Below are 25,538 nucleotides of genomic sequence, written 5' to 3'. Positions count from 1 at the left end.
TGCTGTTATGCCCATAAGAAGCGCTTGGAGTTGTCAATTTTGAGGGGAAGGGAAACAGCATGTATGTTTAGGAGAATTTGAAGCACATCACAACGGTCTAGCAGCAATATGCGTAGGCCATACAAATGAAGAATTGTTAAAGCTAACAATATTTGCTTTCATTTAGACATTGGCTAGGCATTTGTCAGGTGAGGCACTGCCGTAATACGCTACGTACTCACAGCGTTTGCCAGATGGTGCCACCTTATGGACATTTCGAACCATCATATGACATCTATTGCCATGAAATGCCCAGGCACATAAAGCTGCTACTACTGTCATATTCCACGCTTAGTCTCTCTGCTGACAGCAGATACTGTCATTATAATATTACTACTTGGACCATAGCAATCAAATTTCCTAGGAGTGTTTCTGAGCATTACAATGAGAGTAATTCTATAATGAGTTGTGTGGAAAAGGAATGCGTAAAAACCAGTCATGATGCATGTTGCTTTTTATGTTCCACTCCTGCCCATTCTCAAGTGCTTAAAAGGCAGAGAGGAAGCATGATGCAGTGCTTAGACCTCTGTCACGCTTTCCTCTTGTCTTGTAAATTTGCTTCATTTTACTCCGGCAAGTGATTTTCACGCAGGTGCAAAATGAACAGATTGCTATTAAATATGTCGCCTTCTAGCGGCTGCTAAAAGCAGGTGCATTTCATAGGAATCAATTAGTTAAATCCATCTGCAAAGCACGAAATTCAGGTGGTATTTGACAAGGTAGGGTGTGAACATTGGAGAACATAGGACATTTCACCTGGTTTCACTCTTCACAATAACACCACGCCTTGCCAATGTTTGAAAATGCATGCAGGGGACTGAACGGCTAAGGTTTATGGTCCTTAAAAATGACCTTGAATGTTTGTTAAGTGCTGTGGACTTACTTTATCACCATTCCTCATTCATTCCGAACACCCCAATCAGACATTTAAAACCTGCACTAGGGTTGAAATGAACATGGCATTTTTGTAGTCGGTTTAGGAACCATCAGAAATGGCACTGTTGCTTCTGGATCTTCAGCAGTGGATCTCTTATTTAAAATCACGCCAATACAGTTTAAACGAGGGCCTTCAGTGATCTTTTCTCACATGATGCATTTGTTTGTAGTAAGACCCCTTGTTTCATGACTGACTATCAGTACTATTGCTGGCACTTGAGTAGGCTATTGACTTTAACATTCACACCCTCTGTGCATTTTTAATTTCTAACTGCCTATTGCAATGCTCAGTATCTACACTATGTCCGCGCGGACACCATCTTGGTCTTTTAAAGTTTTTGCCAACCAATCTTTTCAGTTCCCCATCACATCTCTCTTTGCAACCAGCCACACACGGTTGTTGTCCATCCTGCTTTTCATGTATTTGTCTGTAGAGTTATCCTCCTCAGTTTAGTTTATATGTGTTATTCTTCCAGTTCAGTTATCTCTTTTCAGGTTCAGGTTTTGAAGTTTTCACATATGTGGTACATAGAGATTGTGGTCATAACGTGCATCCCATTCCAACATGGCCGCTAGCGTTATTCAGACTCACACGTGACCATTACACATGATTTTGAGTTAATTTAGGCATTATTTCAACCTCTCTTTTTGACAGGCGTCCCCAGCAGTGTTCCAAGGTAGAGACGACGGCCTAACATTTCTGCTCAGCCACCCCTTTTCAAACCTTTTTTATTGCGCCTCTTTCAGTTTGGCCTCCTACTTTTTAATTGTTGTTGAAGATTTTTGATATTGTATTTATACCAGCGTGTGTCTCAACAAGGTCAGTGCACGCACCTCTATTCCAACTCATTGCTTCTACAGTTTTCAATTTATTTTTTAAACTTTTGACTGATCAAATACAGCCTTGCTTAGTTTCAGGCTTCGCTTTAGCATTGTGGGACACCAGACTCACAATTGTTTCCCAGCTCGAATGCTCTTTGAAATTCATCAGGGCCTAATCACGAGTTGGGCGGTAACGTCAGCACTAATAGCACTGGCGTTATTAGCCCTACCGCCAAACCCACCGGAAGCGCACACAACAGATCTTTGAACTGAGCACTCCTAACAGAGGAGGCCAGCCCTGAAACCTCGCTGTTCGGGCTCCAACAGCAGGTAAGGGCCCGAGTTATGGGCATTTTAAACATGGAGCATAATGCTGGAGCACATTGCAAGACCAGTATACTTGCTAAAGTTGCAATTAATATCTACCAAAACGAAAGTGGTGGTCGAACACAAACTTCTAGCACTAAATGTTCTTAAGGCACATAATCGGCCACAGTGTCAATAAATATAGGTGAAGCTTGGTAAAATGTACTTTTGATGTGGAGTTGGAGCGTAACAGGTTATTAAAAAAAACACAAAACTCCCGTTATGCTGCTTCAAGAGCTCCCTCGATTGGCTAACTTGTCAGATGGAAATCCTGCAACTGTGTTAATCACAAAATGATGAGGCTGACATATTTGAGGCTGTTTATTGGGGTGCAATTCGCGTGTCTTGAGTTTTGAAAAGTGCAAGTTGATAGCATCAGAGGATGTGTCGCACAAACCCATATCTGCAACAGCTGAAATAGCAATGAATCGGCGAGAGTTCAATCAACACATGCAACTACTCAAAAGTTGTGAAGATAAAACATGGTTGTATTGATGTGCCCGTGGTGATCACTGATTATAGCCAATAAGTATTTTCCCACTTACCTATCCTTTTCATTATATATTAAAAGAGAATCTAGTTGAGGGAGGCAGTGTGTAATCTAACGGGACGCGATAGTCGATGCCGCCGGGCTGCACAGTCTCAATTCTGCCTGATCCATTCTAAAAAGCAGATGTTGTATCTTGACTCACAGAGAGCGAAATCTGACTTAGACTGTGTAAGATTTACGAGAGGGTGGGTGAACATGCAATTGATAAAAAAGCTCTGCCCTTATTGCACAGTGACTCCTGAGGCAGCACAGGCTGCAGCATTCCACTGAGATGGACCCGGGATACAATCAGTGGGAATCAGTGTGGTCAAAACTTTGTTGAATCCCATGGAACACCACCATCCGTTGGACATAAATGGCCCTTTGGCCTTCTGCCCCTTGAACCTGTAACTCCTGAATATCCCTATGAAAAAACATATGTGTTACTCGTTCCTGGAAGTTAATGCCTTCTGTTTATTTGTTTGACCAAGGCAGTTTTACCTCCTAACTAAAGGCCCTGCTGTCTTTGAGGTAGGGGGGAGTGGGAGAGGGGTGATGTGCTCACCTCCAAGTTCTTCAATTTGACAATGTGGGGTCATTCTTGTGTATCTCACTTTGACCTTCACAACTATTATGTATTCATTTGTCTATCATCTGGGAAGACACCTGCTGTCTAGAGTCTCATTCCAGGACCCTGAGAACATTCTCCTTCGCAACAACTAGCTGAACACTGTTCTGCATCTCTTGCCATCTTGACCTTGGCTGCTTGGAGCTTTCTGTCCAACAGCAGAAATAAACATTCACTTAAATGAACATAGCTTAAAAATGCATCCTAGCACACTCGAATATCAAAATCTACAGCCTTTAGCAATAGTGTATTTTAACATGGCAGACCTCTTGCTCAAAACAAACAAACAACTACACTTACTAGAGCTCAACATCCGCAATCCAAATAAATCCAAACCGCATACCCTTATCTAATAATATAAATGTTATAAAAAGAATATAAATACATACTTTGCTGCTTGTGTGTAAGCAGCACTCAGCTTAAAAGCTACCTGAAGTGTGGCAAAACTAAATCAACTGTAAATGCAATGTCACACCAGAGAAATCACGCAATACCTCCGTCACCACCAGGGACTCGATGCCTTGCTAAAAGAGTTGTCTTATCTTGTGAATGTGTGCACCTTTAGGACTTGCATATTTACACTGGTAATGCTCATGGCAATGGGTTTTAATACTTAACTATAGGCCATATTCTGAACATTTGAAAATGACTGCATGGCAAATGGAAGACGCAGCTCCTCCATCTAAACCTGTTAGCCCTCCCCTTCACCAAGAAAAACATTCAGGCAAAAATGGGAAGGTGAATGTAAAGGGGAGAGAAAAGGGAGCAGTGCCTGAGATGGAGATGGATCTCGAGCTGGAGCTTGGAAGTGAGCGATATCCACATTGATTGTCACCTTCACTAGCCTATCACCTCTGGAATCCATGTCAGATGAGTGGGCGTGTACTGTGCAAGCAAGCACCATGATAGTGTTCCCTTGAAATCTATTAATTCCATCATTAATTTCTCAGTGGCAACAAGGGCTCTAGTAGGGTTGATTTACACATAAAGGCAGGCTGTGCAAGACCAGGGTTCCATCTGTCATTTTATGTAAAAGCTTTGTGTACAGACTTTTGATTAGCATAATATTTTCTACTTCTAATCATCACCAGACCAATGACCTAGTTGAATGTTTCAATAATACCTCAAAATGCATGAAATGTATTAATCAAACCGCCAATGCAGAGAAAGTAGGATCACCAACCACCATGTTTATTGTTTCCCTACCATAACATGTTGCAGACATGTGTGGATTTCAGACCTTTAAATATCCTATTTAGCTGCCTTGTCATGGATCATGTCTCCATATTCAAGAAGGGATGGATGGAAACCCTTGCAGTGAAACCTATGATGTGTAGGTAAATCACTAGACCACCATTCAATAGATATCAAATCTCATGTTAAGGCCAAAACATAGCCTCAAGGCACGAGTGGCCCCCGATAATATGTGTGATGACCAGGAGTCAAGTCAAGTAGGTTATTAGGAGGGCCAAGAGATCAAATCAAGTGTAAAAAATCCATGGATTTGTTGGGCGATAGGTTTGGACTGTACATGTCACTTAGATGGTTGATATTGAAACTTGCAAGGGTCCAGGTAGGGTGTTCCAAGTAAATATACTCAAGTCCTTCCTAATCCTTTGGGAAATGTGTGCCCTACGTTTCAGACAATGAAGAGGGAGAAAGTGAACTTCTCACTGATCTAGGAAAACTTGCAGATGGTTCTAGAGAAGGGTCAACAGGGAAACAAGTGATCTATAGAGTTTGCTGAACCATTCTACTGACAATCACTCCCTGAAACAGGTCTTACACATCACATTAGATTACAGTCATTACATGAACACTGGAGACAGCATTTCACTGAAGATTACGTTTACATGATATTAAACGAGGCATTTGACCAAATAAGGGCTATGAGATCAAATAAGGTCTATGAATGCAAATATGTTAGACCTCTGCCTCGCTGAAGTCTCTGTGAGCCCAGGGCCACGTCTAATCATTCTGGTTCTTTAATAAGGTACCACTGATTTGAGACCGGCCTCATTACGACCCAGGCGGTAAGTTACCGCCTGGGCCGTGACTTTACCACCATGGCGTAAACTACGTTTACGCCATGTTGGTTGGCGGACTTACCGCCCCATTCCGACCTAGGCGGGGCGGTAAGTCCCCAATCCCCATTTACCCTTCCCCATTCCCATTTTTGCCCCATAGGGCATAATGGGAGTGGGGAAGGCGTTAATTACGCCACCGTAAATTACGGTGGCGTAATTAACTCCATGGTCCCTTAGCGCCATGGATTTTAACACCTGCTAAAAGCAGGTGTTAAAAGCACCATGGCGCTAGGGGACCTCGTAATCAGGCGGTAAGGGTCGGCGCTGTTAACGCTGCCGTAAACCCCTTACCGCCTGAGTTGTAATGAGGCCCCCTGTGTGGATTACATGGGCCACGATCGTGGCCAATCCAAGTCACCTAAAAATTCAAAGCAAAGTCTTCATCTATAAATGTGCACAGGTGGGGGTAAATAATACTCAAAGATCAGAAGGCAACCCAGAAGCTAAGGTGAAAAAGTATGCAAGGTACTTTCTTTTGGCATTCTCCGAATCTCAATATCGTTATATTCCTCTGGGGTACATTAAACGTGTGACTTCTTTTCTTTTTTTATCAAAGTAAAGGTCACCATCCGAGTCGGTTCTTGTGGTAGCCTTCTAATGAGTTCTCTGTCCTTTGCGGAAACTGAGAAACACATTTTAATTTAAACTCTAATTGAACTTCATCGCTGATGCATTCCAAGACCCAATGGTGCCGTAATATACTGCATCAAGGTTACACCAAATATCATAGCCACCGGACAAGGCTGTGAAAACGTAACTTTAGTCTGGAGGCGTTTAGGTGCTGTGCAACGATGCAACTCTTGGCCCCGGCCAAAACATAAGCAACGTCGTCATTGTTTGCAGATGTTGAGACAAGGAGAAGCCATGTGAATGATAATAGATTGGAAAACACGCTGAATAAACAGCAGAGGCTTGTCAGCAGTCCTTTGGCTCGTTTCTGCAATGAATTTAAAATCAACACCGCCGGGAAATAATAGCAATCGTTCTAATCTCCCTGTTGTCACCGTCTGGCGGATGGCTGCCTAGCTCAATATACCCTTGAGCGTTATCTCTGCCTTAGGAAAGGTGAAAGTTTTGAATTAGGCGCGGGCGGGGTTGATTCTTGGATCCCACTGCAACAGAGCGGCAAAAAGGCCCAGCTACTGACTGCCCTGTTTGCTATGCCAGGGTGCTGGACTCTGATTGGTCTAGCAGGTCATGTTTATCCCGAATGGGATCGCAAACATTTCTCTTAACTGCAGCAGAACACGTTTCGGTACGGGGCTGAAAAGGGACTTTGAAAATGTGCATCTCTCTGATGCCCTCCTTCTCAGCATCTTTGGGATGCAATGCGCAAACGCGTCAGAATTGATCCGCCACTGTAGGCAATCTATTCCCAGCCTAAAAACCTGGCTGGAAATGGATGAAGCAAGTGAGGTCTCTTTCTCCATATATTCATCATTTACTGCCAATCCGATGGATTTTTCATAATTAGGTGAATAATCAGAACTACCACATACAATAATCGTATTTACCCCTTCCTTTGAACAATCTGCCAATCTCTTTATGGTTAAGCGCAGCCTTTTTCTGAACTCTAGGAAAGGTGCATGTTTGATTCTGTCATTAGGAGCTGTAAAGAAAAAATGTTGATGATTTTTATTGTTTATTTACACGTTATCATTAATGATTTCCCTGCTTATCAAATCTTGAAAGACACATGTTCATGTTTACTGTGTAGTGCATTTACATATTTTGATTATTATAGTTAGCAGAAAAACATATTGAGCGGTGTAGGGTAGATATTCTGGGTGGGGGGTGCATTAAAACACCTTGATGCTTGGTATACATGTGTTATTAAGATATTTTTGTGAAATACAAAACGATTTTTAACTACATGACGATACAAATAAAAGGACGATCGTTATAGAATGTGAAACAATAAGGGGAGAGGTGTGAAAAAATACCATTCTGCTTTTCAGATGAAAAAAAAACCAATAAAAGCCTTTCCAAATGCTAAATGTAGCAGGAAACACTATCTGATCCGCCACAGAATAAGTATGCTTGCATTTGTCATCATACAAGTAGACATATCCAGGGAAAGCCTCGGTCTGTGAAGGAAAGAGTTTACCTGGATACGTTTGTGATGGTTATGACCACATTCCAAACAATGTTGTGCCATTCAAAGTCAAGACAATGGGCTTCATTGCGAGTCTGGTGGTAACCCTGGAGGTCAGGCGCTGGTAAAATGTAAGTCCCCATTCCCATAGAGTTCCATAGGAGTGGGGCTTTTGGAAGCGCCTGCAGCGTTATTAATGGTGCCGGTCCTTCCGTGAAGCATCTGCCTACCATGGCCGCTGTGTCCGGCTTGGTCAGACCTGTCGGGCACAGCGGCCACGGCAGGCAGACATGTAGTTTGCCGGTCCGGGAACAAAGGTGCTGGTGAGCTTACCTGCACCCTTGTTTCCGGACCAGAAAACTTGTAATGAGGCCCAATTAGGGCCTGATTCACAAAGTGGTTTTAATCCACGAACAGTGACAATTTATAAGCACCGAAATTTGCTGTTTAATGTATTGCATTGTATTTATTTAAGAAATATAATCTGAGGAAGGGTGGTATTACCAGTGAGGTAATGCACCGGTGCTGCAATTAGAAGCCCTCCTCTGAGTATTATACTGCTTTTAGTTCACCGGCATGTTGTACCGGGGTACTAATAGTGTATTTTGAGAAATGGTGTGTTAACTGTTTCTAAACTCGAGAAAAATCTTTGTAAGAAAATATATCCGCCGTGGATCGGGGAGAAGGGAACTACAAGTAATCTCTTCTCTCTTTCCATGGTGGCCATTCGAGATTTATAAATGCGCCGGGAACACTACTGTTCCCAGCACCTGTGAGGAAGAAGCAAACACAAGGTAAGTGAGGCGCTGTTGGGGGTCATAAATATGTGGAAAAGGGGTTGGGGTGAAGGGATGGGGCACAGGAGAGTGCAGGGGAGCGCACTTACCATATTCCCGTCAAGGGAAGATGGCGGCCTACTGCTCTAAGGAGACTTGGAACTGGGTCTATACCGTGAGGTAAATACCGCATTCAGAGCCTCCTCATTGGGTGGAAGGCTGCCACATCCCCCTGGCAGGGAAATTATAAATCATAAAGCACTTTTGTCAAAGTGTTGAAAAATAAAATAAAATGGTATCATAATAAAAGCAGTTAACACTGCAGTAGGAAACACGTACGATAATGAGGTAAAACATTCCTTTACATTAAGAACGGAAAAGTAAGAGCATATCTAATGGACATGGTTTAAGAGTTCCAGTATTTAGGTATCTGTTAGGAAAAGGAGTGGAAGTGGGAGGTTTAGGAACAACAAGAAAAAAAGGGTTTTGAGAGGGCAATGTGTGACAAGGGGAAAAGATAGAGACAAGAGATGCAAGACATGGTGAGCATGACCCTGCATACATTTAAAAACAATGGAAAGGAAATTAAAATGGAGATTAAAATCCTAAGAGATCCAGGAAATAGAAAGAAGACAAGAAGAGATTGATGGACAAGCGGGAAGATGGAAAAGAATGTGGATATGGAATTGAAGATTGAGTTTAGTGGGGTAAGCTGGCAGGCAGGAAGGATGAAAAGAAGTGCAGAACAATAGTCCAGCCGGGACTGTACGAGAAAAGAGATAAGCAGGTTAGAAGCATTAAAGGAGAAGAAGGCCTGAACTTGTGAGGGTATTATGCACTTGAAAACAGCAAGAATGTGCAATATTGGAGATATGAAGTGAAAAAGAGAAAGTAGGGTCAAAAGTGACACCAAGATTACAGGCAGAGGATGATATTGAAAGAAAAGAAGTGTGAAAAGAAAGAGCAGATAGCCAGTGAGGGCAGAAGCCATTACAACAGGAACGGAAAGATCCCCATTTTTGGATGAGATAAAAGGCAAAATGTGAGAATTCAGGGTTGGACAACAAGAAGACAGGCAGGGAAGGGAGAGAGTCAGTAAAGGAAGGAAGGAAATTAATATTAAGGCTTCATTGGTGTAAATGTGACGGGAGGGGTCAAAGGTGGACATTATAGAGAAACATTAGAATAGTGTATAGAAAAAAGAGAATAGTGCATTCCTTACACAAGGAATGCAATTTCTTTCAGCACCACTCTGCTGATCGCATGGTGCATTGAAAGAAGAAAAGTTTAAAGGTAAGTCAATGTTGTGGGGGTTTACTAGAGGGAAAAGGGTTGGACTTGATAGTAGTGGTCTAAAGAGAAAGGAAGACTAGCATTAAGATAGGAAAGAGGAAATGAGGCCTAGATAAAAATTGTCTTTTCTGTTTTTCCAATTATGTCAATTTTAGAACCATCATCAATAATTTGTTAATCTTCAAGTTTTAGATGAATTATAAAGTTCACAAATGCAATTTGTACCATCGGTAACTTAGAGTGGAAACATTTCTTCCATAATTCTTCCGAAGTTAATAACTTAACATGTTGGAAATAGGGCCTAAATAACACAGTTTGTTGGGTTGATAATATTATACTTTTTTTTTTATTATTTTTTTATTTGTTATAGCTGGTAAACCAACTTTTCAAATTTTTATACAAATTATACATTCAGTTAGCAAATGCTGTAAGGTCTCATGTTGATCATGGTTGTAGAAAAATCTACAGAAGTTCTCGGGTTCGGTAATTTGATAGCATCAAGCTTGAATTTCTCTCATTTTTAATAGGTTCAAGCAATAACACTGTAGAATGTTTCAAAGTTCAGAGCTCCGAAACTTAAGCAAATATGGCTTGGTGGTGCAGAACTTCTTTTCTATGAATGGATCATCTTTAAACACATTTCTATAGTGCTTATCCAATCGGATTTCCATAATTTAAATTAGGCTCTAATCAGATTTGAGACTAGCAAGTCTACTGCGATTTCAGCTGCAGCCCTTACAGAGATCACATGGCTCCTCCATTTTCGAGGGAAATCCTGTTCAGAGTTGAGCATATAGCTTAATATTTTAATCAAAAGCAGACTAGGATCATTTGCCATATGAAATGTTCTACACAACGCAAGAACTTTCCATGTGTACATTGCAAATAGTGATTGAAGACCCAATTCAAACCTTAAAATGGACATGGGTTGGCTTTTTGGAAGGCCCAAAACTCGCTTCCAATAGTAGCCCTCTATTTTTGTCCAGAATTGTTGAGTTTTGTCTGGTTTGGTTTCCGTCCCATACAGAATGATAGCTGTAACTTTTAGTGTGTAAAAAGAGATTATGGTTGAGCAGGAGAATTTCCCAAACTTACCTTGTATTATTAACGCCTGCGAGGAGGGCGAGAGAAGTTTAGCTTGTAATTCTGTTAAATACGTCTGATCTGCTACATGATTAATAACATTAATTCCCAAATATTTGTATTTGCCTATGATTTCCAAGTTGCTTCCATTCAACCGCCATTTAGTACTGAGTGTCTTTTTCAGTTTTTTCAGATGACAGCATAGAACTTTTTCCACATTTGGGTGGGCATATTCCTCCAGAGCAAACAGTAATCGCTGGAGACCTCTGGGTGTCTTTGTCTTTGAACAAGACAAGAAAATAGAACAAGGTCATCTGCGTACAGAAGCCAGGCTATCAATGATTCGCCTAGTCGGGGAGGGTCTGATGGAACTAAGGCAAAGATGTTTCCCATGTCAGCTTTAAAAAAGTTGAATAGGGTAGATACCAGAGCACATCCCTGCTTTAACCCACAAAAAGTGAGTATTGGGGCAGAGAGTTTTCCTTCCATTGTCAATATGACTCGAATAGAGGTGTTTCTGTGCAGTTGGGTGATTACAGCTACCAGAGACGACGGGTAAGCAGCACAGGTCAATTTGGCTAGCAATAGAGATCTGCTAACAGAGACGAAAGCAGATTTAAAATCCACACACGCCATGTAGATGGGTTGTTGAGATCATTGGATTTGCTGCTGTATGGCTGTTATTACAGTAACATTGATTGCCAGGGATGAAGCCTGTTTATTGCGTGTTATATAATTTGTTCTGTATGATCCACTGATTAAGATCTCTCAAAATCAATCTAGAAAAAAGTTTTCCCAGGACATCTAGCAACGCTATGGGATGATAGCTGTTAGGAAGTTTATGATTACCCTTTTTAAAGATGGGAACTATCGTTGACTTTCGCCAGGTTGCTTGAATGTGTTGGGAATCAATTACTTCTCGGAAAATTAGGTATAAGGTTTGAGCCCAAGATTCAGGATTGGCCTTAAGAATTTGATTGGTGAGGCCATCAGGACCCGTGGCTCTTGACTGGCTCAGTTTAGAGATGTAAAATAAGATGTCATCAAGATCAAACTCTAAAGATAGTTTGGTTTGCAAGTTGCCACCAGCTTCAACAGCATCCTTGTCCTGACAGGCATAAATACCAGTAAAATGATCAATCCAAGTCTGCTCGGACACAGCATTTAATTTCAGAAATGCTTGGGTAGCAAGTGTGACCTGATTGAGTAAATGCCACATGGCTCCTGAATTTTTAGAAGCAAGTGCTTGCAGCATGACCGCTCCATGTTGTTGATACATGTGTGATTTTCAAGATTTTATCCAGTTTTTGTATCTTTATTTCAGCTTTACTCATGTATGTTGATCTAATAGGTGTAATGTTTTATGTGCCTAATTTCTCTGCAGAGAAGAGTGTTTTGTTGTCTGAGAGCCGGGTCAAAATGATGTTCATGTTTGAACATAGGCTCGTTTATTCTTGTTTGTGCCTCAGTGAAGAGTTGGAGGGCTGCAACATAAAGCCCTTCAGAGGGAATATCATTGGATTTTGTGAGGGTTTTGGATCTTAGACTTAGTGATAAAGATCATGAAGGTGATCGGGAGACCACCACAACCGATTGCAACCATTGTTTACAATTAGTTGAGTTGTCAAATCTGTGTCCAGCTAAAAGACGATTAAATCACTGCACAAAGTCCATTGGAATGAGGGCCTGCGATACCATGCACCAAGATAGTTTGATGTGAATAGAGAGATGAACAATATAATGGCTGCGATGGAATAAAGAGAACAGCCAAGAACATAAATGTCGGACACAGTCACAAATTGTGATACACAAATGCCATTGGAATCAGTGATCTCAGAAAAGGCTGCCTAGGGCAAGCACACCCTTCAAGAAAGAAAGAGAAAGCTCCATGATGTTGGAAAGGGCGCCCCAACAGCCACATTGTAAAATGGTGAGGCCAGATGGAACGAATGGCCAGGGAGCCACCATCACGCCACTAAAGCCACAGGAGGAAGAGGAGAAGTCCTGATGCTTTTGAGAGCATAGAATATGAATCTGGTGGGCCATGTGACTCTAGTCACATGAGTGCTTGTCAGTAGGATGCTGAGAAAGGCTCCACCAGAGCCCTGTGGTCGAAGGATGAGGCCAGATGTAAAGGGGGATCAGGGAGCCAATGGCACACCACATGAGTAGCAGAAGGAAGAAGAATGATCTCGATGCTCAGGAGGTAACAACTGGTACGTCCAGTGGGTCATATGACTCACCTTTTGACACTGCACGCCACAGAATACAGTTGAGTCCCATGATGAATTTGGTCTTCTTGTACCCATAGCTCTTTTACCTTTTCCTTCTCATGCCTTCCTGCGCATCTTATCTACCTCTCACCCTCATCCCAAATATCTACCCGACTTTACTCCTCCCTACCACTACTGAATGTTCTATCATGCTCCTTCATTGCCTCGCTGACAGCCAAAAGTGCTTCAGTACCATGAACTATGGCAGTATGCACTATACAAATGTAAGATTAAATAACATAACATGACACTGTGGCAAACTCACAAGTCAGACCAATGCATAGAAAGTGACATGTTGTGTGCCCTTAAGTACTCTGGCCAGACTCACAAGCCTACATAAGGGTTTGGTTAAAACAACAACATTTTGCTAACCATGACCTTACAAAAGAAACCCACCAAATAAATCAAAACATTTTTGCTAACTTTTCAGGATTTTGGCAAATTCTGATTTCTATCGTACAAGCCCTACCAAATGTTTTTGGGGCCCCAGGGAAGTAAACAGAACAGCTTTGCACCTGTGTTTTCCTGGTAGGGCTATAACTTGCTCGGGCACACCATAACACTGCAGTAGACTCAGAGGTCTCACCAATGTGAAGCCAATGACATGCTTTGTGCCCTTGAGCACTTTGCACAGACATACAGGCCTAGTGTTTAGTCAAGTAACATAAATAAATACATTTATTTTAAAAAGAAACTACATGTGTTGGTAGCCATCACTTATTTCAAAGGTGATCCTTCACCACTCTCCCACCAAAAAGGACCCAAATGTCCCTTCCTCCCCAGGGCAGAGTGAAGGAAGGGTGTGAGGGGTGGGGTGCCCTACCTAAGAACCAGGGACGTAGCCTACAATAGATCAACCGTTTATATTTTCAAATCACTCAACCCCAAATCAGCGAAAGACAACAAACCAAGAAATGGTGAGTCTGGAACAGAGAATGGTGTGTTTTTGTGTGTGTGCGTGTTTCTGTGTGTGGGTGCATGCATGTTTCTGTGTGTGACAGGCTACCTTTGAGGTGCTGTTTTTGGTAGGTTGCACCATTATATGTTTTGAAGTGTTACACTCAGTTAGATTTGGTATGCTACACTGTGTTATACTATGCCATGTCATGTTTTAAGCTTCAGAAACGTGGTGTGTAATGCCTTGTTCTGCAGAGATCAAGGTGTTCTTTTCCCAAAGCTAAATGCACCTGAGTGCTACTGTATGTACTGTGACGAATCTGTACATTTCGTCCCTTTTCCCCAGAGGGGAGCCATCCACTGTGAGGCTAGGTAGCTGAGCCCAACTCTATGGGTCTGGGTAAGTGGGGCCTCACTAGGAGTGACTTCCCTCACGGGGACAAGGACTCCCAGTCCAATATACTTGTACCTCAGCTGACTCATACTCTGACAGAGCCCTCTCTAACCTGCATCTTCCTATCTCCAACACTTTGGATATCCTTCCCCCTCTCATGTGAATCCATCTGAAGCCTACCTCCAAGTGTAACTCTTGGTATGACTCTGACCTCGCCGCCCTAAAACGCAAGTGCGCGATGGCTGAGAGGGAGTGGAGGGTTTCGGGCACATCCTCTGACAAACTGTCCTGCCGCCTGCTCCAAAGGCAATACAGACTCTCAGTCGTGTCCAAGAAGAGAGTCCACATTCAAGCCTGCGTCTCTGAGGCCTCTAAAAACATGAACAAACTGTTTAAAATCTGCAAGGACTTGGCCAATTATTCTGCAGTCTCCACCTCTCCTGTTCCCTCCCAGACTCTTGAAAGGGCTCTGGCTTCTCACTTCACAACTAAAACTCAGGATATCATGTCCTCGCTCTCCTCCTCCTCTCCCTCTACCTCTCTCGGCCCCTCTATGGATGCGTCTTCCTCTCCTCCTCCTTTCTCCTCTTTCTCTCTGATAACACCTGACAATGCTTATAGACAAGTCTGATCTATGAAAGTGTCAACCAAACAGGTGTTGCCCTGCTCCTCCAGAACCATCAAGGACCACATCGACACCCTTGTCCCAGCCAAGGCTGATTTCTGCAATCACTAATTCGCCAGTGGATCTTTCCCCTGTCCCCTCAAGCGTCCCCTGCTTAAAAAGCCTTTAGCCAATCCTACCTGCCCGGCAAACTATCGTCTGATCTCTATCACACCTTTCCTGGGCAAACTCCTAGAAAAACTGGCCATCTTCCAGCTTACTTTACACACTGAATCTGTTGGTTGTCTCCATGACCATCAGTCTGGCTTCACAGCAGCCAGAGGCACGGAAATTGCTCTCCTGTACACCTGTGAAGATCTGCTCTCTAATCTTGACTCCAGCGTTCATTCTGTCCTCATCCTCCTTGATCTTTCCTCTGTTTTTGACATGGTCAATCATGCCATCCTGATCAATTGATTCTGTGAGAACCTGTGCATCACGGATCAGGCCCTGGAGTGGTTGACCTTCCTCCTGGACCGACCCTCACAGGTCCAACTTGGGTCATTTCTCTCCACCAGCTCTCTCCACAGGTGGTATTCCCCAGATATCTATCCTTTCACCCTGGCTCTTCAATGTCTAATTGGCCCCTTTTACCCACCTGATCTCCACCTTCCCCTCTAACTTTTGGTCTTATCCAGATGACAGTGAGCCTCCTGTCCTCTCTCGCCCATTCCTGACTGCCTATCCACGATTACAGATCGGTGCACCTCCAACGACCTCTGACTTAATGGCAGTTAGACTGATATCCTTCTCATTGGGACCCCATCTCCCACTTTCCCTTTCTCACTCTGGCCACCCTCCTTGGGCCCTCTTCTTTCCCCTCCAGTGAGGCAAAAAACCTTGGTGTCATCTTCGACTCCACTCTCTCCTTCTCTCCCCACATCACAGACCTTGCCACTAAGCCCCACTACCAGTTGCACCTCCTCAGGGGTATTCGTGATTTACTCACCTTTCCCCAGAAGCTCACTGTCGGCAGAGCCCTGGTTCTCTCTAGGCTGAATAATTGCAACAACATCTTTCTCAGTATGCTTTCCTCTACACTCTGCTCTCTGCAGCTAATCCAGAACAGGACTTTGAGAATTATCCTTGGCCTCAAGCCCAGGGACCGTATCTCTCCAGCCCTGAAATCTCTTCACTTGCTCCCCATGGTTTCATGCATCAAGTTCAAGACCCTCTGCATTGTCCACAAGGCTTTCTGGGGCCGTGTCCCGCACTTCATCCAACTCCCTCTTCCAAAATACATTCCTTCTTGAGCCCTTCGCTTAGCTACCTCAAACTCTATGAGGGTCAGGCGCTTCTCCAAGCAGAGAGTGGGGGGATAGAACTCTCTTCTCTGCAGGTGCCTCACTCTGGCATGGCCTCCGAAACCCTCTCAAACTTGAACCAGACCACCTGAAGATCCTGAAGCAGTGCAAGACTATCCTTTCCTCCTCTGCTCTCTCTCTCCCTACCCTGCTGACCTACGTGTCGGCTGTGCTGAATAGTTGCTTGGTGCCCTCAGAGTCTCACTGGGTACCAGAATCCTCCATGATCAGTCTCCCCTGCACTTCCTACAGGCCTACCACACACTTAGGGGCTATAACTGTAACCTCTACAGTCCCCTGCCTCCTTGCACTTACCCAGAGTCCCACTGTCCTGGATGTACTTACTCAGAACAATGCTGCTCTGATTGCACTTCCCCCTCCCTCTCCCTGGCACTTACCCTTCTCCCTTCCCCCTGCACTTTGCGTTGTTGCAGTTTCCCGATCTGAATGACACAATGTCTAGTAAGATTGTTTGTCTTGTCCTCCCTCTTGTCTTCCCTCCCTTGTCTTATTGCACATAGAAACACTTGTTTTACATACCATATCATTATCATTATCCCTGAACAGACTACATCGTCCATCTACATGGGACTTGAAAAAACATTTTTTTCTCAGATTCTAACTACAAATACCTGTGATCTTCCTTCCACCATGTTAGCTTCAGGCAATACTGGATTTCATCTGAATGGAAGAAGGACACTCCTTGTTTGATTGTGACAACATACTTAAACACAGTAAGAACTGTGAATGGGGAGAGATATCCTATGCCTAGATGGATATGTTCTGGGGGCCTGGAGCTACTGGAAGCAATTGAGCTAACGGTGGAGTAGCCGGCGTGAGACACACTCGATGGAGGCTATGAGGTGGGTTTGCTGATGGAGCAAAAGGCTCCGGTCAGGAAAGGAACCAAGAAAGGAGGCGAACTGTCTTCCCTGGTGGCATGACCACTAGAGAACAGTGGTGGGCAAGTGGCCTAGCAATCGACACCGAGACCAGGAGAAAGAAAGGAGCCTGAATCCACAAGATCTGCACGGTGTGTGCTGGTATCAATGAGTTGAGCACAAACAGCGAAGCAAAAGCTCCCAATGTTAGGATTGACAGCGAGGGCTGTAAACCTCTGGGGTCCAATACTGCCAAAGCCCTTCACAGTACGAGAAGTCAGGAAACAGGAACGGATACAAGGCCCAGTTAAAACAGAGTGAAAGTGATACAAATATTGCATACCAAGGCCGGAGAAACCACCAAGACTGTGGATGTCTATAAGAGTGGAATGGGCATGCAACCCAAATACAATAGAGTGAAAGAAATGCGAACACTGTATATGAAGGTTAGGGAATCCATTCACAGTGCAAGACTCTGAGACAGCGCATGAGCACGCATCCTGTGAACCAGAGAGTGAAAGGGATCCATGTGTTCTCGTTCAAGGCTGGGGAAGCTGAAAAATGTATAATATTAATTGGACTAAGAACCAATAAACCTATAAAAGAGCCACATGACTTTGGAGAGTCCCAGTTCCAAAAAGGTGAGATACAGAAAAGTATATGCAAAGAGATCATGGAGGGATTTAACCACTGGTAAAAAGCTTAAAACCACACAGGAAGAAGAATCTGCCTTTTCCCAAAGGGGGAAGAGAAAGCAGTCTAGAAAACATTTATAATTTTAACTGTAGCACTCATTCACTACCTTCAGGAGAGGTGACGGTGGAGAGAATATGATGTTTGTTTCCTTTTATACTAGCTGGATATGTCATGATATATTATGTTGAGGTTTCATTATAATGTTTTACTTTAAATGTGACATTTTCAAGCGCCTTTGAAGCTGCCATTAGACAGCAGGTAGCAACCCCTAAACAAACACACAAAAAAAGAAAAAACAAAAGGGTAGACTAGGAATTCCAATCTGCTAACTAGACCATACACCCCTGTTTTGACCTTACCATTACATGATGTTGTCTATTAACAGGACACAGCAACTGCAACCCAGGGAGAAAATGCAAGTTAAAAGCACGATTATGTAAATTAACTCCCATAAGCTTCCACCCTCAGACTAAGATGATTCCTGCCTCACACACCAGTATAACCTTATGCTTTAAAGGGCGAGCCGGACTCAGGAGCCTACATAAAGGACAACCTTGGGCTTCTGCTCCTAAGAAATCAGTCAGTGAAATCCAACCATCAGTTAATTGAGCCCATATTTCCTTCCAGGTTTTCCATTTATAGAACCTGGCTGTGTCTGTCCATTCGGGGCTCAGGTGAGTGACTAGAGGGGCTTTGCATGTTGTGTTTCTTGGGCAGGGTTTCTACATGCCTTGGCTCACCAGGGCACTGTGAACGGCTCAGATGTCTGACCATGGCAAAGCCGTAGACGAGTGTTGGTGTTCTGAAACACATTGTGTACATATAATGTGATGCATCACTCATCCAATCAAAATGCCATTAATGCCCAACACCTGTGATCACCACCGGCGTCAAGTTTTCCAGCAACCCAGCATTTCTTCCATTCCCTCACAGTTATGGCAAATATATCCTGCTTGTGTGAGGGTGTGTGTTCAATCAATCAGCCCAAGTGCATATATATGCAAACTAAATTGTTGAGTTGCCTGGCAGAGAAACTGAAATCTCCCAAAGACTCCCAAAGTCTACACTACCTTTCTGGGAAATGCAGATTGCTTTTAAATGGTGTTTGCAAAAATAAAATCAAACAATTATATGCTCTGGTGCACTGCCTAAAATCACCCTAACCAAGCTCTCTCCTGTAATTTTAAATATTCAACATGTAATGATGTTTTATTTCAAAGTCCTCATAATAATACAACTATAATGTAGCATTTGTCAAACAGCAAGAGACATCTAACGATCCCTTGATTGTTAAACTTTCTTCCTGCTTTGTTCTCTCCCTATAAATGTATTAAACAAACACGCCCAAAAAGTCCTACTTTCCAACAGGAACAGACATCAGCCCATACCTCCTACTACTCCGAATGATTTTAACTGACTGATGAAGAGCCCTTGCAGGCTTCTCCTATATATAGACAGGTACATTGGTAGGCCGGAAATTATTTACCTGAATCTCTTAAAGGATCAAGAGGCTTGACAAATATCACATACAGGTACAATTCCGGTGATTCAGGATTCATGCAAATAATTCAGCCCAGGCTGGCATGTGTCCACCCACCATTAAAGTGTCTTCTCTATTAATAGACCCCTTTTGACGAACGATAGAATAACCGGTAGAGTCCCGGTATATTGCATTCTGGTTGCTATAGGTGCTTTTAAAAAATGTTGGTTTGCATTAGTGGTTGTTTGCATGTTTATATTGCAAAATAAATGTGCTACGTTACTTTAAGAATTGAAGACATGGAGAAAACACTGACACATCCATTGGTTAGGGCAGCAAAGGTGGCACTTGGACATGGCAGGCAGAACGAAATGTTATGTTTCTTCAAATGAAAATGCACAGGCCGAAAGAAAACACTAATGTTTTGCAGGCACGCCAATGCATTCATGTTTGCCTTGCATTGCATCTAGTGCCATTCGAAGATATTCTCAGAAAAGAAACTCCAATATCAGACAGCACAGGTGAGGCTATTTAATTCTACCGTAAGTGTAAGTGCATGTACTGTCAGCACGTTAGTCATTAGCTGCTCACTTGAAGGGAACGCTACACGACCTGTTAGTCTTTCAAAGTCTCTTCTTTTGCCATTTGGACATCTAATTCAGGCCAAAATTGCACTTTTCAGAACCTTGAATGACAGTGATGTCGGTTACTTCAGAGAACAACATCAACAGCCTAACTCTTCACATGTGAAATTATGGACCTATAAACTGTTAATGAATATAAAAGCCAACACACCATTTGTAAAAGAAATGTAATTGTGTACCGGTATCCAAGAATGTGTTAAGAAAAAAGAAGCCGTTGACACATAGCATGTGAAACTCTCTCACTGGTCTAGCTGTGGCTTTGTCAAATATTCAACAGTGTTCTCATTTTGAATGAATGCGTCTTTTAATTGATCCTTCGGGTCTGTGGTCCAGGGCAGCTGCATTTGGTTGTTTCCCAGCCGAGATGATAAAGAGGCTACGGAATCTCGGCTGTGTCCCTGTGACTTTTAGCACCCTGGCCTGTGTATGAGTCCATGGTGGCTATCATTGCAATGAATTAATGTGTATTCTACCTGATATTTCTGTAGTAATAAATATGTAATATTTCACAGGGATTCAAGCCTCTCTTACTGCATCACAAATTAGACACTGTTTAACATGCTGTCATTTGACCCTGCTGTTCTGTAGTTATGGTTAAGTTGGCTTTCCCATAGGAAGAACACTTTTTGGATGACATGTCATTTTAGCACTGTTTGACCGATACACGCAATGCTTTCCAAGAATAATTTAGACCTGACTCCGATTGATTCTGGAAGGCTTAGTGCAGTTTTGTCAAGGGTGATAAAGTTAGAGGTCAGGACCTGAATCATTTGAAATCTGGATAAACTTGAATGGGAAAGCAAATTCTGTCGCACCTTCAGCTCAAACAGGGGGAGGGATTTTCACCAAACTTTTGTGAGGACCAGCAGCCGGGTACCAAAAGCATGCTTTTGCAAATGTGTTTTTTTTTGTCTCATTCAAGTGTATCCCGATTTTAAAAGCCTATTTTTTTTTCAAATTGACAAAAAGTAGGTCAAATCAAAATGAGTGATATCTCTGTCTGTTCCACTGGCTCACTTCCTGATTTGTGATCCACAAATGTCTCTGCATCAATCAGAACAGGTTTAATGTTATGTTACTTGGCATTTATATAGCGCTCTATATATCATTGGTATGACCTCAAAGTGCTAGTAGGTTGATCGCCCTCTGGAACCGTAGTTCTGGTCAGTAGAGAGAGATAGTGTCATAGGTGCCTGGGTGCACCGGGTATGTGCGCAGCTGATTTAATTGCTGGGTGGTAGCTGCACCCTAGCGTTTAGGTGTGGTGCTGGAGACATCAGTTGGATGTATGCAGTCTGGTGGGTGGACACCCAGTCTGCGCTCTGGCTGCGTCAGGCCTGAAGGAAACATATGTGAGCAGCTAGGCCGGCATGTGTTCGGTTAGCTGCGTTTTATTAGGGTGATGAGGTGTTCATGGGGTCTTGTACGTATGTGAACAGCTAGGCCGAATTAATCAGGGGTATAGAGGTGTTCTAGTTGAATTATGTTGTATAGTAGAGAGTAAGCGTAGTGATGTGATATTATGGTTATCTTTAAAGTGCCCGAGACGGGGCACATGAACAGGATGGCACGGGACAGAGCGACACAAAAACACATAGAGACAGGAGGCTTGGCTTACAGCAATGGGGGATACGGATATGTAGCAACAGCATGGGGAACAGGAAGGTAGGGAACACAGTGATACACGTTTGAGGCATGTTAACATTTACATTGGTATTTCTACCCAAAAGCGATTCATGCTAATGTTCACAGTTCCAAGTGATGGACACTTTCACCCCTATCCAGATGCGACTTAGGCCAACGTTCACAATCCCGTCAGGATCTGGCGCAGGCCCATGTTCACAGTTCTAACTAGGTACTCCATTAATTCCATCCATTTTCATCCATTTCATCCACTCCATCCTTTCTTCCATTCCATCTATTCTGCATAAAATGTGCGAACACCGTGCAAAGTCACTGATTTGTCAACTGAGAAATGTTGGATTTGCGTGCAGAGCCTATTGTTCGCATAGAGATCGGTAGGAAAATCTTTAAAATAGAAACTTAAACTTGTGTTACACATGAAAAACTTCTTGTGGCGGTAGGGGGTTGGTAGGCTGGCAAGGAATATACGTTATAATAATGGCTGAAAATGCAGTTGTTTGTTCTACAGTGTTTGCCGGCTCAACAAGTTGTTCGAGGACAATGGCATGCTTGAAGACTTGTCAAATATTACCTTATAGTTGTCTTCAAAATGAAACAAACTCTGGGGAGGTTGGGGAAGGTAAAGATCCGACTGAGCATAAGTAGTCAATTCTAAAAAAAGTGCTTTACCAATGTCCGCAGACACACACATGATCAGGGACTGCTTTTTGTTTCCGAGGACATCTACTCACTACAGTGAACACATGACACGCCACTTCTGCATTTATTCATTTGTGTGCATTGAGAGGTTGTAGGTTTCATAAGCCAGTAATAGCGTGTGTTATGTGTAACAACATAACTTTTAGTTATGTATAAAAACACATGACCGCTAGGTGACCAGAAACTTGATATCTGGTTCTGCTGATGGTCACTCAGTCTGCAATGAGTAGCATTTGACACACGAGGGGTATTGATGTGAGTGTACTGCAGTGACAGTGTCTGTCTGCTTCATCAGGTCAGCCAGGGCCCGACTTCAAAAGAAAATGTGTATATGTGACTCGTAGTAAGGTGTTGCCTCTGCAGGGAATATGTGGATACTATTAGCTGTGCCCTGGTGGTCTTTAATAGGTCCAAGTTATCACTGAGAATTCAGGGAGTAGAGGAGCTGAAAGTGCAATTCAGCAGGTTGTAGCTGTGTTTATGTTCTAAGCAGGTGCAGGTGCACGTGGTTTGGGGTGTGGTTGAAGGGCAAGCCCTGGATCCTCTTTTCCATGCCTCTGTTGATGCAATGTGTGGTACAAATGAACATTTGAAAAGTAGGTGTGGGGCCTGGTAGAGGCCAGGTATAGGTGTACTCTTCTTTGGAAATGATGATTTATTGTTTGGTCTTTTGGTACATTTCGAATCTGTAAGCTCAGTATTACCTGGTAGCGGCTACCTTTGTGTCCGTGGACACCTCCTGACGAGTACAGTAGTCATACGACACACCACTTGTGCTTATTTCATCCTTGTGCATGGAAGGCTTGTATGCTTTAGAACACCATGAGTGTGGAGCAGTGAAGCAGACGTTTATGCTTATGCATAACAGCAAATACCTGACTTATAAATGCAATGTGCATATTTGAGTTGTAGTAGAGTGGTGTCTCTGTATGGAATACGTGAATACTATTAGCCATTCCCTGGTTGTGGTTAATAGGTACAGGTTACCACTGGATAAGGAGAAAGTGGGGAGCTGAAATTGTAAATTAGCACTTTGTAACTATGAAGTACACTCGGCCTATTTTCCGTGGCTTTGTTTATGCTGTGGGGTTTGTTATAATTAAAGCAAGGGAAAAAGGGGCTTGGAGCGTGGCTTCAGGGCAGGTCCTAGATATTGTTTTCCGTGGTGATGCTCATGCTATGGGTTTTGTTATGACGGCCAGGGAAAAGTGGTCCCAGGGGGTTGCTACAGAGCAGACTGAGTTTGGCCAATCTTTTCCCTAGCTGTGTCGAGAAAATGTGTGGTGTGAATTACATTTTGAAAAGTAGGTCTGGGGCATGATAGAATCCATGCATGAGTCTGCTTTTCTTTGGAAAGAATGATGCACTTTTTAGTTTCTTTACAACTCGGTAATCTGTAGGCTCGGTGTTAACTGTGCCAAGTAAGAGGACAAGTATGAAGTTGTTCAGTGGAGGAATCGCATTTGTATGGCATTGATGATGTAGAGACTGGTGTCTGTGTACATCCTCAAGTTGCAGCCTCAGTGTTGTCTTGCCCTGATAATGATAGAATGCTGAAACATAATTTAGCTAAAATTAGTTATAGATCATAATGTGGAAAATATAACAAATATTACATTGCTTACCTTCATAATTAATAATAATAATAATAATAATAATAATAATAATAATAATAATAATTATTATTATTATTATTGTTATTATTATTGTACATTGTAAGTACCATGTTTGGCGCAACATTTATGTGTAGTGCATTGCTGTTGTATTAAGACGTTTCTAATAATTGGGTCATGGGAAAAAAAATCTAGGTGGACTGAGAACACTTACTTAAGTTTCTGAGATACTGCATATTTTGAAAATGGTTGCTATGTGTTTTGTGGTGTTGATAAATTAGTTAAAAACCGTATAACCATCCTCACTGTGCTCTGTTTAAGGAATAGCTTCTGTAAATACAAGTTCATATTTTTACTTTATTTCATATTTTTCTTACTCTGGTTATTTTTTTAGTACTTTATATTTTGAAGTACCTAGATACCCAATGTATATTTTAACTCTGAAGCTACAGAGAATATACATTTGTTATAACATTTAATGTTTGAATTTTGGTCGAAGGAATATTTAGCAGGCATTATGTAGATAGGCAGATAATAACTGTTTCTGAATAAAGGAAGACTTGTTTTACATGTGCAATAGAGTGTTCTGAAGTCGTGGAATGTGTATGGCATTGTATGCCTATTGAGGTGAATGTGTTGCCACCAATAGGCACATATCAATACTTGAAGCTGGTTAGTGTAACATTTTAAGTTTTTTTGTTTCATCTCCTCTGTATCGTAGATGCAGTAATGACCTATTGGCCAGGTGTAACTATCTTTGCAGTTGAAAGAATGTCAAAATTACAAAACAAGCACATAATTTCATGTTTTGCATTATGCAGAAGTTGTTTAAATGGTATCCCATTACAATTTGGTAATGATACATAAACAAATCATTAATTTGGATTATGGTCATGTGAAACATGGTTGAAGAGGCTGCATGTGTGCTACTGAATGCATGCAATTGCTGGTATTTCATTTCCAGGGATATTTCTCTCTCTAAACCTTCTAGTAAGTACATGAGGAATTCGTGGCAATCCTCTTGTTGGTCTCTTTTCTGTCCACGGATGTCAGAAGTTGGAAAATGCAGGAAAAGTGGAGAGAATAGGTAGAAATGGTAATAGCACTTGTGCCAGGGCACACATTGAAGGTTGAAGTTGATACCATTGGAGCTACCATTATCAAAACATGTTCAATGACTGATAATAAAATACGGAATTTTCCAATCTACCTCAGATTCACTTTCACGTGAACAAATGATTGATTTGATTTGATTTCTTTTTTGGTAAGCGCCACTTCGCCCAAAGGCCCTTGAGTGCTACACTAAATACAACACACAATTACAACCTAGCACATAGCACAGCAAGTAATAAATAACAAAATATCAAAGAAATATGTTACTGCAACAACAGTGCACTACACACATGTAGTACAAAACACCGTACATACAATGTACTTTCTACGAGGGTCAATAGAAAGTTAATGTTTCCACATTTTCCATATCATGTTATCTTTAATATCAATCTGATTATATATTATTTTCTTAACTGATGTACAACATTCTATGACATGCCCACAATTATCATGCCAACTCAGCACTCTGACACTGTGACAGCAATTGGAACATCATCAGTGTACTAAATTACAACTTCCTGCCAACAACTTCACACTTGCACTTAACAGAGCCAATTTTAAAACACCAAAGACGGTCCCTCA

This window comes from Ambystoma mexicanum, chromosome 2q, assembly GCF_040938575.1.
Source record: "Ambystoma mexicanum isolate Mex_15411 chromosome 2q, UKY_AmexF1_1, whole genome shotgun sequence".
NCBI lineage: Eukaryota > Metazoa > Chordata > Amphibia > Caudata > Ambystomatidae > Ambystoma > Ambystoma mexicanum.
Note: the sequence above shows the minus strand (reverse complement) of the source record.